This window comes from Oncorhynchus gorbuscha, linkage group LG08 (genome assembly GCF_021184085.1).
Source record: "Oncorhynchus gorbuscha isolate QuinsamMale2020 ecotype Even-year linkage group LG08, OgorEven_v1.0, whole genome shotgun sequence".
NCBI classification, from domain to species: Eukaryota; Metazoa; Chordata; class Actinopteri; order Salmoniformes; family Salmonidae; genus Oncorhynchus; species Oncorhynchus gorbuscha.
The window spans coordinates 55648950-55666418 of NC_060180.1; the positions used below are offsets into that span (position 1 = coordinate 55648950).

General features: G+C 41.1%; 1 protein-coding gene across 3 annotated transcripts in view; it reads left to right on the forward strand.

Annotated features, from left to right (window-relative positions):
- The first annotated feature begins 1409 nt into the window (after window positions 1-1409).
- LOC124041856 (sodium- and chloride-dependent glycine transporter 1-like) overlaps window positions 1410-17469 on the forward strand; it is a 96590-nt gene continuing 80530 nt past the window's right edge. For all 3 annotated transcript variants that reach the window (XM_046359930.1, XM_046359931.1, XM_046359932.1), the window contains exon 1: window positions 1410-1573. The gene's annotated coding sequence lies outside the window, so the exon portion shown is untranslated. The remainder of the gene's footprint in view (window positions 1574-17469) is intronic.

The window sequence follows — 17469 nt, forward strand, 5'->3', positions numbered from 1 at the left end:
TTAGTGTTGCACTAGTAACCGAAAGGTTGCAAGATCGAATCCCCAAACTGACAAGGCAAAAATCTGTCATTCCGCCCCTGAACAGGGCAGTTAACCCACTGTTCCTAGGACATCATTGAAAATAAGAATTTGTTCCTAACTGACTTGCCTAGTTAAATAAAGATTTAAAAAATGTGTATTTATCCTTAGGCCCTCTCTGAGGGAGTAGAGGGCCCAGGCGGTTCCCCACTGCTCTCCACCCAACGGCAAAATGGGTAATTGCAGGATATTTGCTGTAAAACAGGGATAGCTTTTGTTAATCCCTGCCCCTTTGCGAATTAGTAGGTAGAATTGCAGAAATCTTGCTTTTTAGCGGCAACATTTTCTTTATTCCCCATAGCAAAATGTGTTGAATTGCAGGAAATTAAATGGTTCTCACCTAAAAATGTTTTGCAGCGAGGTGGAGGGCACCCCAACCAAATACCCTTTTACGGCCGTCAAAGCGGCTAGAGCAAGCCCTGGAACGATGCAAAGCTGCATTTTATAAGTATTACAACAGAGAACAGGGCCCATGTAATACAATGGGAAGCCTCTCTCTCTCCCCAGTCTGTATTGTCGAAACTTGCCACTACGCAGCGCACTGCCTTCTCTGAAATCCCCCACGACTCTGCCTCCCGCCTGTTTTAACAACGAGGTAAATCATTATCTATCTCCGAATTAGATTTCATCCTTTAGCCTACTCATTTTCTTAACCTCTTTTTTTCTGAATGAAATAGCTCTCTTTCTTCAATGACATGTGGATGCCATTATCATCATTTGAACACCACAGCTGTCTCTCTCCACTGACATTGGCAAAGACATCCTGTGAATGATACATACATACTTGTAGACAGCTATTAGATTTGACATAATCCCGAGATTGTCATTGCTCATTCCATGATATAGGATGGCTAAATTACAATGCATAGTAGGCTATAGCTTAAGCTTTTCTGTTTCTTGCAGACCGATTTATCACACAAAGGACCTATTTCGTTCTCAGCATGTGCACGCACGCAGGCTTCAAAAATATGTCAGAAAACCTGCATGACCTAAAGTGTGATCATCATGCATGATAGTAGGCTATCGCTTATCATCATCATCATCATCATCATCATCATCATCATCTGTTTGTGGGGGGGGGGGGGGGGTATTCCACAGTTTCAGTTCAGCCGGACAAGCTTACCCTAGGCTACTTTGTTGTGTTTAATTTTACACCACAGGACAAGACATGTCCATTCTAACAGGTCGGTGAATAACAAGGTAGCTTACTAGAAATGGGGTCTTGGATGGGACTTTGATTAAACAGGTTGTGGCGGCCGTATAGATCATATTAAATGAATCATTTTAATTATCCTATTAGTATTATTTGTAGGTGGCTGGATCAATGCACGCGCAGCAGCTCATAATTCAAGACCCCTCGTGGGCGTAGAAAATGATTGAGAAAAAAGGAGGAGGGAAGAAACTCCGCGAAGAGGAAGACTTCAGACAAGGTGATGCAACTGAAAATTCCGAATTGACACAACCTGCCACCCGATCTATACGACACCACGCTATGGTAAGCAACCAATGACACAAAACATTGCAATAAGATGATCATACATTATTATAGCTAGCTTTCTTGGTACGTTCAGTAGTTTGAATAGGAGCATCAATCAACTTTAATGTTAACCCACAGTAAAGACATGGGCACGTAACTTAGGCTAGCCATGTGTGGATGCTGAAATATATGATTTTTTGCCTTGACTTTACTAAAGTTAATTAAAATTAGCTTGGTGGTTAGCTAGTTGTTTACTCCGAGTATGATACACATTTTGGTAAGAAGGACGAGATAAATAGCCATTTCAACCGCTTGCCCACACAGTGTTAGCTTATTCACTCCAGTTATAACAGGTTATCTGCAACTGGCTGTACTTACTATTTGTAATATCACCGTTACTTCTTTTTGAATTAACTCATGCTACAGTTGTGCGGTGGTTACAGATATTTAAAACCAATTTCAACATTGCTACTCAACACGTGGCAGTGTCAGATAACGTTAACGGTAAGCTACTTCCCTAGTTGTTGTTATGACATCATGGAATGGATATGTTGACGATTCTCAGACATTAGATGCTGTGAGAATCATCAACATATCCATTCAATGATGTCAGGGCTTCATCAATATAGAAGAAGTCTCTGTGGTTTCATAAAGCAACGTTGGACATTTCTCAACAAGTTAACTTAGCTTAAAGAGGTCAACCAATATTAAAGGCACATTCTGCCGTTTCAACATCCTGACACTGTTTGGTAAACTGAGGGATTGGGTTTGGTCAGCCTGGGGAAATAGCGTAGCTCATCATCCTATAATTCATAGATCAAGCTGGTGTTATTAGACATATTTCGGGGCCTGTTTGTTCACACTCAAATTATAGGAAAACATAAACAATGGACTATTAGAGCCTGAGATCTTCCATTATGACAATATGATACAGTTATACTAAGCATGAGACATTTGTAAGTTATATTTAACTAATTTCACCTAATATAGGACTGTAGCTTTAATTTAACACCTGTAATCCCCATGAACATTTGTGGATTTCCCCTATCTAATGTGTTTGTTAGTAACAGTAACCTTTGGTTATTGTCAGTTGTTGTCTATAACCATACTCACTCTGATGCTTGTGTAAAAGCTGGGAAATAGGCTATGTCTTTAAAAGACTTGTGAGAATTTTCAAATGGCTAAACAATTATTTGGTTTATTAGTTCCTGAGTGACTTATTGTTATTAGTGGCAGTGTGTTTTTTTTCAAAAGTTGGCTCAATATCCTTTGGGTGGTGGACCATTCTTGATACACACTGTTGAGTGCAGAAACCAAACCAGTGTTACAGTTCTCGACTCACTCAAACCAGTACGCCTGGAACCTACTAGCATACTTGGCTCAAAGGCACTTAAATATTTTGTCTTGCCCATTCACCCTCTGAATGGCACACATACACAATCCAAGTCTCAATTGTCAGGTGTTCCTAATGTTTTGGTCCAATCAACATTTTTGTTTGAACTATTTGTACTAATGATTAGCCTACACCCCTGGGGTTTATTCATTATGGAAACCGTTCAAGAACCAAACTGAAGCAAATGGAACGAAACGGGACCTACCTGAATTTGTCTAATAGAAACTCTTGCTTGCGTTTTCCATTTGGAGTAAACAGTTTGTAACAAAAACGTTTGCAGAATCTGCATGAAGAAGGATTTTTCAGCCTTGAGACATGGATGTGACATGGAGGACAATTGAGACATGTATGTGTGCCATTGAGGGTTTGTGGGCAAGACAAAAGATTTAAGAGCCTTTGAACGGGTTATGGTAGTAGGTGCCAGGCACACTGGTTTGTGTCAAGAACTACAATACTGCTGGGATTTTCACACTCAACAGTTTCTGTATCAAGAATGGTCCACCACCCAAAGGACATCAAGCCAACTTGACAACTGTGGGAAGCATTGGAGTCAACATGGGCCAGCTTTGAAAACCTTGTAGAGTCCATGCCCCAAAAAAACTGAGGATATTCTGAGGGCAAAAGGAGGGGTGCAACTCAATATTAGGAAAGTGTTCTTACTGTTTTTTACACTGTATAGGCCTAAATCAAAGGCATGTGTGGTAGGTCTAGTAAGCTTGTAATACATACAGTTGAAGTCAGAAGTTTACATACACTTAGGTTGGAGACATGAAAACTCGTTTTTCAACCACTCCACAAATTTCTTATTAACAAACTACATCTACGCATCTGGTCCCCAGTGCGTTTTCTTGGGCCGGCTTACATGGCACCAGCCTTGCGCTCGGTGTCTCCGGTTCGCCTGCATAGCCCAGTGCGGGCTATTCCACCTCGCCGCACTGGCAGGGCGACCGAGAGTATTCAACCAGGTGAGGTTGGGCAGGCTCGGTGCTCAAGAGCTCCAGTGCGCCTGCACGGTCCGGTCTATCCAGTACCACCTCCACACCCCAGCCCTCCGGTAGCAGCTCCCCGCACCAGGCTTCCTGTGCATGTCCTCGGTTCAGTACCACCAGTGCCAGCACCACGCATCAGGCCTACAGTGCGCCTCGCCTCTCCTGCGCTGTCGGAGTCTCCCGCCTCTCAGTCTGCAAGGAGCTGCCAATTTACAAGGAGATGCCAGTCTGCATGGAGCTGCCAGTCTGCAAGGAGCTGCCAGTCTGCACGGAGCCGCCAGAGCTGCTAGTCTGTAAGAAGCCGCCAGAGCTGCCAGCCTACATGGAGCAGCCAGAGCCGCCAGTCAGCATGGAGCAGCCAGATCTTTCAGTCTGCCAGGATCCGCCAGTCAACCAGACTCTTCCAGATCTGCCAGTCAACCAGACTCTTCCAGATCTGCCAGCCAACCAGACTCTTCCAGATGCGCCAGTCAGCCAGACTCTTCCAGATCCGCCAGTCAGCCAGACTCTTCCAGATCTGCCAGTCAGCCAGACTCTTCCAGATCTGCCAGTCAACCAGACTCTTCCAGATCCGCCAGTCAGCCGGGATCTGCCAGGATCTGCCAGTCGGCCAGGATCTGCCAGTCGGCCAGGATCCGCCAGATCCGCCAGTCAGCCAGGATCTGGTAGATCTATCTACCTGCCTGAGCTTCCTCTCACTCCCGAGCTTTCTCTCACTCCCGAGCTTTCCCTCAGTCCCGAGCTGCCTCAGTCCCGAGCTGCCCTTCAGTCCCGATCTGCTCCTCAGTCCAGTGGGGTTCTGGGTGAGGACTACTAGGCCATGGCCGGTGGCGAGGGTGGACTATCCAGGGACGCGAGGAGAGGGGACTAAGACATTGACTGAGTGGGGTCCACGTCCGGCGGACTCTCCCTATTGTTTTGAGGTGCATTCGGGAGTCCGCACCTTAGGGGGGGGGTTCTGTCACGCCCTGGTCGAAGTATTTTGCTTTTATCTTCATGTATTGGGTCAGGCCAGGGTGTGGCATGGGTTTTTGTATGTGGTGTGTATATATTGGGATTGTAGCTAGTGGGGTGATCTAGCAAAGTCTATGGCTGTCTGGAGTGGTTCTCAATCAGAGACAGGTGTTTATCGTTGTCTCTGATTGGGAACCATATTTAGGCAGCCATATTCTTTGAGTTTGTCGTGGGTGATTGTCCTTAGTGTCCTTGTTCCTGTCTATGTGTTAGTGTACACAAGTATAGGCTGTTTCGGTTTTCGTTACGTTTATTGTTTTTTGTAGTGTTTGTATTTAGATTCGTGTTACGTTTGTTTATTAAAACATGGATCGCAATCTACACGCTGCATTTTGGTCCGACTCTCCTTCACACCAAGAGAACCGTTACATTTCTATTGGTCAATATCCTATTTTCGCATGCGAAGATGTATCTAACATGTTACGAATAAATCATTGATTTTTGGAGGACGATATTCGTTTATCATATTTTTTCTTCTTCTTCCGAATGTGTCTGATGAAAATAACGGACTTGGTGAGAAAGGGCCTTTCCTAAAAGGCCTTTTACAAGATGAAAACATGACAGGAGCGTTTGATTCTTATTAAAGAGAGAGTTCAGACAGGCTACTTTAGAGAACTTTCTGAATGGACATATAGGCCTATAGAGAGAATCAGTGAACTGACACGCACACCCACGTAAAAGGACCGGTCAATCAAAGCCACCAGTATGTCAGACTCAAGCAAATATTTCTCCCTTCCTTAAAACCTTTTGTGAATAGGGGGCAGTATTTTCATTTTTGGAAAAATAACGTTCCCGTAGTAAACGGGATATTTTGTCAGGATAAGATGCTAGAATATGCATATAATTGACAGCTTAGGATATAAAACACTCTAAAGGTTTCAAAACTGTAAAAATATTGTCTGAGAGTATAACAGAACTGATATTGCAGCCGAAAGCCTGAGAAAAAATACAATCTGGAAGTGCCTCATGTTTTGAAAGCGCTGCGTTCCAATGCGTCCCTATTGAGCAGTGAATGGGCTATCAACCAGATTACTTTTTCTCCGTATTCCCCAAGGTGTCTACAGCATTGTGACGTAGTTTTACGCATTTATGTTGAAGAATACCCGTAAGCGGCTACATTTCGTAACTGGTCACCTGATGGCTCCCAGAGTGATTCTCGTGTAAAATACAGAGGTAGCCATTATTCCAATCGGTCATACTGAAAAACCAATTGTCCCGGTGGATATATTATTGAATAGATCTTTGAAAAACACCTTGAGGATTGATTATAAACAACGTTTGCCATGTTTCTGTCGATATTATGGAGCTAATTTGGAATATTTTCTGGGTGATTTCTCAGCCAAACGTGAAGAACAAACGGAGCTATTACGCCTACAAAAATAATATTTTTGGAAAAAAGGAACATTGGCTATCTAACTGGGAGTCTCGTGAGTGAAAACATCCTAAGCTCATCAAAGGTAAACAATTTAATTTGATTGCTTTTCTGATTTCCGTGACTTTGGCTGTAAAGCATATTTTGAAAATCTGAGATGACAGGGTGATTAACAAAAGGCTAAGCTGTGTCTCAATATATTTCACTTGTCATTTTCATGAATAGGAATATTTTCTAGGAATATTTATGTCCGTTGCATTATGCTAATTAGTGTCAGTCGATGATTACGCTCCCTCATGCGGGATGGGGAGTCATTAGAGGTTAAAACTTATTAAAAAACCTTTCCGAAAGTAAGGTATAAGATAATGAATTGACAAGGAATGTATGAAGGGGAGAGACAGCTATGCGATAGTATGAAGATGAAATTGACAATCATTCAAATAGAAACATATACATGGAACATGTCCATAGCCTTTTTATCAGTGTTGATTAGTCTATAAATTAAGAAAAGATTCCGTATCAAATTATATCATGCCAAGTTGGATAGGATTGGTAGCATTGTCCATTTGGCACAACATTAGTGCATTATAGACCTCCGAGTCAAAACAACTTTGTTAGCTGCTGTTTAATAATTCATGAATAGTCAGACACATCCAACCTTTTTTAAAGGTGCACTTTTTGAAATTGCTGCACCATTTCCCGGTTGCTAAAATTCTAATAGTTCGCCTAATTTCAGTTTCTGACAAAACAAGCAAGTATAGTGTAAAGAATCATTGTACCATCTTAACCACTGTGAAATATATTTTCCAAAACCAAAAATATTGTATTTTCAGCAGTTTGAAGCTGGTGTACAAAACCGAAAGTAAACCACCCAAAAACTAAACTTAAGAACGGGAAGCATAGAAATAGTGCACATAGAACAGATATACCGCTTCATAGACTTGCTTTCAATGAGAATGACAGATCTATAACTCACATTTTATACGTGGATTTGGTCGGGTCGCCCTCAAAAGTTACGTATTGCAGCTTGAAAAGAGACAAGCAAGCAATGAAAACATGCATTGTATAAAAGAAAGTCCACACATCAAGCATTTTTTTTACTGAAGTGCCATAGCCTATAGGCTAGCGCTTCTACATCCCACACATCTAGCGGATTAGCTGCTTGAGAATCAAACGACAGTTGGAATGAGGAAGAGATGTAGACAGACTACGTTTGCAAAACAATTGCTTATGATCACTGGTAAACAGTACCGCAATTAGGTCAAGTTTATCTACATGAAGATAAAGTTAATAAAAATGAATGAAAAATGAATGTAGGCCTATTTACAAGCATTTCGCTACACTCACAATAACATCTGCCACCCATGTGTACGTGACCAATACAATTTGATTTAAATAAGTTTGAACTTATTTATGTTTCTCATGGTGGTCTTCATCCGTAGCCATCAGTTACAAAGTTATTCAGTTACCGTCACAGACAGTGTGTAGCAGTGTGTAGCATAGACCTACCGGGTAGACTAAATTCCAGTTATCACAGTGAGTGAATGAGGAAAGTGTCACTGTGACTCTCACTTGTGCATTGTGGTAAGACACTCAAGAGGAGGTATGGGTGAGAGACAGACAAACAAAAACAGCATGTAGGCCCTAATGGACATTTCCCAAAGCTCTATAATGAATCTGAAAGTAGATTGCCGTGTCCACTGTGTACTTTTGCTCTCATTGTTGTTTTCGGGAGGGTGTTAGCGGTGCATATCTCACAACTAACCAGGCGTCTACAAGAGCACATTTCAGAATGCCAGCCATGCAGTATTTGGAGTAGCAGGGATTAGTGTTGCCACGTAGGGCTGTGGCGGTCACGAAAATTTGTCAGCCCAGTGATTGTCAAAGAAATAACTGTCGGTCTTATGGTAATTGACGTGAATTAACATAAACACATTTAGCATTTCCTGGCTTCCACACACAACCTACAAGCCACTGATGCAGACCTTTGTAACATCTACATTTTAAAAAGTCTAATACAGCCATGTAATATAGCCTACACCTTCACAATGACTCTGTCATTTATTCTAGACAGGTCTAAAGAATCATGATATGAAGAAAATGTAGTCTACATCAGAAGAACAGAGTTGCATAGTTGTCCTGATCTGGCTATGCCAAATGGCTGTGGGCTACACTAGTTCATTTAGCAGACAAGATTTGCTTAGAATTCCGTGGCATTATTTTATATTATTTTATATTATGAAAAATACAATTGAACAAAGCTGAATAAAATGGAAAGGATATTTTCTCCAAATGATTTGAGGGAGTGTGCACATGAGGCTATTCTGTGTTGAGCGGTTAACAAAGAAATAGGTCCTCCTATATGCTTAATTTAGAGTTATATGTTTAGATTTGTAATACGTTGTAAAGCTGCATGATGCAACTCTAGTGATGCTCTCTTAGTTTTTTTGCGCAGGCTGTACACACTTTATCAGTCTCTCATTCACAATTTGACAAGCACTTGATATTGCCTCGAATTTCACGGCTGCATCCCCATTGTGTGGCCGTAATGCATCCTAAAAAGATCCATGCCTTTTGTGGCCATTGTGCCCTTGGCCCAGTGTGCTAAATTGTACCCTTCTCCCTGAGTGCTGCGCGCTACGAAGAACCTCTCACATGGGTCTGCATCACGTGATTGGGTCATTCTCACAGGCTACAAGTGAAGATAGATATGGGACGCAACTGCGCGTGTCCTTATACAATTCCGAGGTGCATATTGAACTGTCCACATGTACTTTTCGTCAGCCAACAAGATGAGTAGGCCTAACGAACAGCAAAATGTGTCAATGTCAGTCTACTATCCCCCATAGTACAAAAGTTGACCTATTCTGTGCGTGAAACAAATATTCCAAACATAGTCTGGGACTATTGTGGGATGCAATAGAGACTATTGTGGGATGCAATAGAGACTATTGTGGGATACAATAGGGACTATTGTGGGATGCAATAGAGACTATTGTGGGATGCAATAGAGACTATTGAGGGATGCAATGGAGACTATTGTGGGATGCAATAGAGACTATTGTGGGATACAATAGGGACTATTGTGGGATACAATAGGGACTATTGTGGGATGCAATAGAGACTATTGTGGGATGCAATAGATCCCAAATGAATACAACCACTAGCATAAAAAAAAGCATTGTGGCTGACGCAACATTTACATTACATTTAAGCAACAGATTAGAACATTTAGCTTTAAATGTTGATAAACTATTAGTTTATTTATTCACGTTATAAACTCAGCAATGCACACATGGTAGTAGGCTATAAGTGAAAATGTTCCATTAGTGGAAAACACCATTATCAAAAGAGACCGCAAATGCAATTTTGCATGTAATTCTTTTATTTTAAAGGTGCATTTTATGGTGAAAATGATCTCCCCCAAACTTGAAACTCACACACTCTTTATGTATGACAGTTAGGCTCTTACACCCCTTGTAAAGCAGATTAATGTGCTGAATTTTAAGAAGTTATTTGGTCACTTTAGTTGTGACACAAACCTTATCAAACATAAAGGCCTATGGGATGGGCTACATGAGGTGTGGGACTATGATTCGAAAAAGTTGGCAAAAAAAGTATTTATTTCTTGCCTTATGCTGGGCATCATTCACAAGTGATAGGCTAATATTGTCATCACACTAATATTGTTATCACCCTATACCCATCACACTATTCTTGATTTATTAATCTTGTCTTTACATATATTATTTAGTATACGTGTTTATGTTGGCTACTAATGATTGTTTCATACGATACTACAACATTTTTCAGCCAGACCGATCTAACCTGCTGGCGGCTGTTATAAAATGTTTATGATGTTTAAAAAAAAAAAAATCCTGTTACATTTTTTTAAGCAACAGCAACTCTTCTCTTGTATGTGCCTGTTCAATAATGTCCACTTCACTTTCATGCACATATCACGTGTGGCAGCTGTAATCTGCCAGTTTACATCCCCTTCCAGCCATCACTCACCTGTGCCTCTCTCCATCTGCTCTTCATGCACATCTATTCCATCAGCTTTTCAAATGTGGAGTTGGAGACCCTGATCAGTCTCCCGATGTTAAATTTGTACATTTGACACATTGGAGAAGCGCGCAGAGCGAGCAAAGTTGATACATGGTATATCGTTTAATCCCTGTATAACTATATAGGCCTAATGTAAGCCTAAACAATCAGAAATCTATCTCTTTCTGGTGCTCCTTACATTCTGTTTGGTGCCTAATGTGTTTAACTTTTTACTGCAGTGATCTAAATCAGGGTCACACAAAGGGATTGTTGGTAGTCTGAAACAAATCTACTTCGAAAACAAAAGTATACACGTTACACACATGGTTCTGGGCTTAATAAAGGAGACACCTGTACCATGTCAGATATAGAGTTGATTCAATTTGACACTTTACATACAGTATACAGTCAAACGTTTGGACACACCTACTCATTTCAGGTGACTACCTCATGAAGCTGTTAGAGAGAATGTGAAGAGTGTGTTATTTCATATTTTTGATGTCTTCACTATTATTTTAAAATGTAGAAAATAATAAACAATTTCAGAAAAACCCTTGAATGAGTAGGTGTGTGAGATTTCCTCTTACTGACACAATGGCATGTATATTCTTTCTGCCATTCCTCCAGCCAAATCACAGGTAGGCCTTTTCAAATGGGTAGGCCTCTGCCATTATATGCAGTATTCTGTTATACAGTGAACAGTGGGAAGTTAAATGCCATATGTGTTGTATTGAGTAGAAGTGTGAATATCAGTGACAGGTTTAAAAAAACCTGGAACAAGTATGGAACAGGATGCTATGCCACTGTGAAGTTTCCTCCCCGTGCTATCACGATACTATGTTGTTCAACATGTTTTGCTGGCCCATAATTGCATATTTTTTGGGCATTTTTATCGTCATTCATGCTGGTATGAAATGATCGGCCTACCCTCATCAGATCTAAAGTCAAACTTTTGAATTATCTGTCCTGCATCTTCTGTTTGTATTGATTTGATATTTTATGGCAATAATATGTTAATGTTCTCATTGGTTGAGTGGAATATGCAGGGGAATTTGCCCGAAACCACACCGACTCAATTACAGAGTAATTACTCACCCATGGCTGTCCAAATTCAGGTGACACGGCCAACCGGATGTCATTGTTTTCAATCAGAGCACGACGGTAAATGCCGTTGAGGCTGGCGGTGAATACTGTCAGGCACCACAGTAGACAGAACTTTCCTCCAGAATTCAAATATTTCAACGTCTGAGCATAGGGTTGTTTTCTACCGAATGTTGACTTGCAAAGTTTGTTTACTGAAATCACCATAGCAACGCATACTGTCGTGCTGCCTTGCTTCCTGTCACCCTCTTTCTTGCTTTCTTGTCCTGCTATAACGACTGGTATGATGTTTTTTGCACCCCTCGTCTAAACTCAGCATAAGTGGTTAGTCAGTATTGAGGTCAATATTTACTAGGTTCCAGTCTGACATCAAGCCACTACGTTACCCTAGCTCTTAAGAACAACCCCCCAGCAGTAACCACAGGAGGCAGTTCTGACTTAAGTTTGGTGGGTTGTAAAAATCTGCACCTACCACTCACAGACACAGTTCCCAGTGATATATCAACAAAACAGTCAGTGCCCATTACTGGGCCAAGGCATGATTCCACTAATCCAGTGAAAAGATTAACCAGGACTGGCCTAGCGCACATGTGCACGTGCTTCTGTGTGTGTGTGTGTGTGTGCTTCTGTGCACGTGTGGGGTGTTCAGTGCATGGAGGGCCCGTAGATGGTAGCAGAGATTATGGCCTTGAAAAAGGATTCCACATTCACAGCATTCACAGCATTCTCAGCAGCATTTGGCTAGAATGTCTATCTTAGAAGGAGTTCACAAAGAGATCTTTGTATGTCATCACTGTTCATTCCACAATAGCTAATTAAACCACCCCTACCCGCATGGCCTGAATCTGACATTTCCATCTTGTTTATGTAACCCATTATTCTTTGTTGAGTAACATCTAAATGTTTGTTGTACCTCTTATACCACAACAAAAAAAAACATTTTATATATGTCTATACCTACAAAGGCTACATTAATTTCTCAGCTGAACAGATACCTTTATATTGTTCCATGAGTTTGGATGCTTCTTGGTCATGCTGTAAGTCAATGCCAATGTACAGTTCGAGCATGTACCAACCTGTGTCTATGTCAGTCTCAGTTGTGGATATTCATAGGTTACCTCAAGCTTCTGTTTACTCTCATACAGTAGATTCAGATTGATTCTGCACATTTCCACTCGTCCTCATCAAAGCTATGGCTCTTGTTCCTGTTTTACCCTCTTAGCCAATATTTAGTGTGTCTATTTTGAGATTGCCTTATTGTTAGTTGGACTGAAATGAGCTTGTATTTTGTTTTCACCCATTGCAAAGGAAACAATCCAAAGAGAATATGCTTTGCAGCCAATCATCCTTAGCAGAAACCGGAAACCCCAGAATAGTGTAATTCAATGCTATGTGCAACTCCACTAAGCCACGAGGCTGACACTAGGCCTAGCCCGTATCTGGCTGTGCCTGGTGTAGTAGTGGGGTGTGTGGTGCTCCGTAAACATAGTATTTACTGGCCTAATGCCAGTAAATACCATGCTAATAACTTCAAGAAATTGTTTCTAGAATGTGTCTTTCCCAATTTCACACTTAGCTGGTTCAATTTGGTTTTAGTAAACTCCATCAGGAGGGGTAAAAACGCAATCCTAGGCAACACAGTGACTACGGTCTGGTTTCAATGATGGACTCTTTTGGCATAGAGAACCTACGTCACTTCCTACGTCGCTACTTTATCCGCTAGAATAAAATGCAGAATAGTAGCTAGCAAGATGGAGATCACAGAAGTTATTTTTAATTAGTGCTGTTTGCAAGTGGCTAGTTGGCATCAACTACCTTAACTTAAACCACTGCAAAGGTTTTGCGCACAAACTTTGTTTTTGAATTGTGACCGGCTGGATGGCTGCCTTGGTATTAGTTGGGAGAGCCCTGATCCCCCTCCCTCCCCCTTATCATTGTACGCAGTGATGTAGTTCCTCTATGCCAAAAGAGTCCATCATTGAAACCAGACCCTAATCACTGTGTTGCCTAGGATCGGGTTTTCGAGACTAAGCAGAAAGTGCCATGGGCCTAGCCCAACAAGCAGCAGTGAGGAACTGTAGTGTGAGCCCCCAGTGCTATCTATAGGGTGGAGGGCATGTGAGGAGGTGTAGTATCATGTAGCAACAGAGACAGTAGGAGGAAGCCAATCTTACCATAGCAGATTGTTATTACTGCTTGTCCTGTAGTGATGAGGGAAATATCTATACAGTTACATATTGCAATATTAAGTATTGATTATTTTGATTATTTTGAAATTATAGATAGCAGTAGCTAGCGGTAGTCGGCTGTACCTGCTTTAAAACAAATGTTCTCATGCTCTCTGTCGTCTCTCTCAGACATATAATGAGTAATATGTGTGGAACATCCAATCGCAGTAAAATCACATTGTCGAATCGCAATACATACAGAATCGTGATAATCGCAATACATATCGTATTGACACCTAAGTATTGTGATATTATCATATTGTGAGGTCCCTGGCAATTCCTAGGCCCATTATCCTGCCATTGCTTAGGATAGGAGTAGTGGAATTGGAGTTCAACTAACACCACTTAGCCTAAAATGGACCACAAAGAGGCTAAAGGACAAGGGCCAAGTGAGTTTTAGGACCTGTCGACTGGAGAAAGCCATTGTATGAATTAATCTGTTTGATGTTATGGCAGACATCCGCATGCATGTTTTACCCATTTCTTCTGTAATCCCTGCCAAAGTCAATAATGATCTCATTGTCGTTAGAATATATTATTGTAGTGTGATTGGGCCTCAAGTGATTGGGCCTCAATTCGAAGAGCATATCTGGATAATATGTAACACCACTTCTAGATCCATTTGTTTGGCAACAATAACTGGGTAGCATATCTATCTTGACTGAGAACACATGAGGGCATCCAAACTGTCCACAGGACTTTGAATGCTTTAATATGATTGAATAGAGTTAACAACACCACCCCTCGAACGGCTATTCCTCAATAGTTGGGTGCCTAAGCGTAATAAACATTCAGTTTGTGATAAAAGCACCAAAATGTGGCACACGTTCATTCATTCAACATTCTCTCCTTTGTTTTGAGCTGGCATATCAGGAAATTGACCAACAAGTTGTTCCTGTAAGTTGTGTGCTGTTCACTCCTTCATCAATGTTAATGCACAATATTTGCTGCATGTGATTCAAGCTGACTGAAATACAGCTGATTCAAATAACTAACTCGTCATCAAGCTATTTGAATTTTTTGAATGTTTATTTTTATTTTTAAGGAGCAGATCAGCTATAATATTGCAGATTGTGGCTTCTATCAATGTAATTGTCTGCATCATTTCCAATCCCCCATATATTTTTGTTCTATCTTTATTATTTGGCCCTAACCCTACCACCCCTCTGCTAATTGGAGTAATTAACAACAATACTTAAGCTTCTACTTCCAGTTTATACATACTATATACATTTTATGGATACAGTATAATTTGCATTCGTTATATTTTGTTTGTTTTTAGTCCCAGCCTTCAACCACTCCCATCTATCTCTGAAGACCATCCAGTTTTGATTTCCAGCTGCCATATATTTTTCCACCGTTCTGAGATATTTCACAAAAGTTCTGAACCTTTCTATTCTAATAATTTCCACAGATTGTATGTTAAAGATAAACGAGAGAGAGAGAGAGAGAGAGAGAGAGAGAGAGAGAGAGAGAGAGAGAGAGAGAGAGAGAGAGAGAGAGAGAGAGAGAGAGAGAGAGAGAGAGAGAGAGAGAGAGAGAGAGAGAGAGAGAGAGAGAGAGAGAGAGAGAGAGACCCAGTCACAGTGGAGAGAGGGGAACCGGCCAGGCAGAGACAGCAAGGGTGGTTCGTTGCTCCAGTGCCTTTCCATTCACCTTTACACTCCTGGGCCAGACTACACTCAATCATAGGATCTAGATGAGTCTTCAATAAAGACATAAAGGTTGAGATCGAGTCTGCGTCTCTCACATGGGTAGGCAGACCATTCCATAAACATGGAGCTCTATAGGAGAAAGCCCTGCATCCAGCTATTTGTTTAGGAATTCAAGGGACAGTACGGAGGCCTGCGTCTTGTGACCGTAGCGTACATGTAGGTATGTACAGCAGGACCAAATCGGAAAGATAGGTAGGAGCAAGCCCAAGTAATGTTTTGTAGGTTAGCAGTAAAACCTTGAAATCAGCCCTTGCCTTAACAGGAAGCCAGTGTAGGGAGGCTGCACTGGAGTAATATGATCAAATTATTTGGTTCTAGTCAAGATTCTAGCAGCCGTGTTTAGCACTAACTGAAGTTTATTTAGTGCTTTATCCGGGTAGCCGGAAAGTAGAGCATTGCAGTAGTCTAATCTAGAAGTGACAAAAGCATAGATACATTTTTCTGCATCATTTTTGGTCAGAAAGTTTCTGATTTTTGCAATTTTACGTAGATGGAAAAAAGCTGTCCTTGAAACAGTGTTGATATGTTCGTCAAAAGACAGATCCGGGTCCAGAGTAACGCCGAGGTCCTTCACAGTTTCATTTGAGACGACTGTACAACCATCAAGATTAATTGTCAGATTCAACAGAAGATCTCTTTGTTTCTTGGGACCTAGAACAAGCATCTCTGTTTTTTCCGAGTTTAAAAATAGAACATTTGCAGCCATCCACTTCCTTATGTTGAAACACAGGCTTCCAGCGAGGGCAATTTTGGGGCTTCACTATGTTTCATCAAAATGTACAGCTGTGTGTCATCCGTATTGCAGTGAAAGTTAACATTATGTTTCCGAATGACATCACCAAGAGGTAAAATATACAGTGAAAACTAAAGTGGTCCTAAAACGTAACCTTGAGGAACACCAAAATTTACAGTTGATTTGTCAGAGGACAAACCATCCACAGAGACAAACTGATATCTTTCCGACAGATAAGATCTGAACCAGGCCAGAACTTGTCCGTGCAGACCAATTTGGGTTTCCAATCTATCCAAAAGAATGTGGTGATCGATGGTATCAAAAGCAGCACTAAGGTCTAGGAGCACGAGGGCAGATGCAGAGCCTCGGTCGAACGCCATTAACCTCTTGCTCCTACCTGACACGCAGGCGTCCCATCTAGACATCTGGAAATGCAAATGCACTACGCTAAATGCTAATAGTACTAGTTAAAACTCAAACGTTCATTAAAATACACATGCAGGGTATTGAATTAAAGCTACACTTGTTGTGAATCCAGGCAACAAGTCAGATTTTTTAAATGCTTTTCGGCGAAAGCATGAGAAGCTATTATCTGATAGCATGTAACACCCCAAAAGACCCACAGGGGACGTAAACAAAATAATTATCATAGTCGTCGCTACACAAACCGCACAAATAAAATATAAAACATTCATTACCTTTGACCATCTTCTTTGTTGGTACTCCTAGATGTCCCATAATCACTATTGGGTCTTTTTTTCCGATTAAATCGGTCCATATATAGCCTAGATATCGATCTATGAAGACTGTGTGATAAACAAAAAAAAATAGCGTCTTATAACGTAACGTAATTTTTTTAAATTAAAAAAGTTGACGATAAACTTTCACAAAACACTTCGAAATACTTTTGTAATGCAACTTTAGGTATTAGTACACGTTAATAAGCGATCAAATTGATCACGAGGCGATGTATATTCTTTAGCTGTCCGTCTGGAAATAATGTCCGGGTAAATCTCAACCAAAATATCCGGTCGGAGACCTGAACAAATGGCTTGTCTCTTCTTCGTTTGACCAAGAAACAAAGCCTAGGCAAATGACAAGACTGTTGACATCGTGTGGAAGCTGTAGGTATTGCAACCTCAGCCCCTTTTATTATGGTTCGCCTTTATCAATGGGTTGAAGTGGCGGATGGATATATATTTCCATTTTCAGTGATCAGATTTTCCTGCGCTTTTCGATGAAACGCACGTTCTGTTATAGTCACAGCCGTGATTTAACCAGTTTTATAAACGTCTGAGTGTTTTCTATCCACACATACTAAT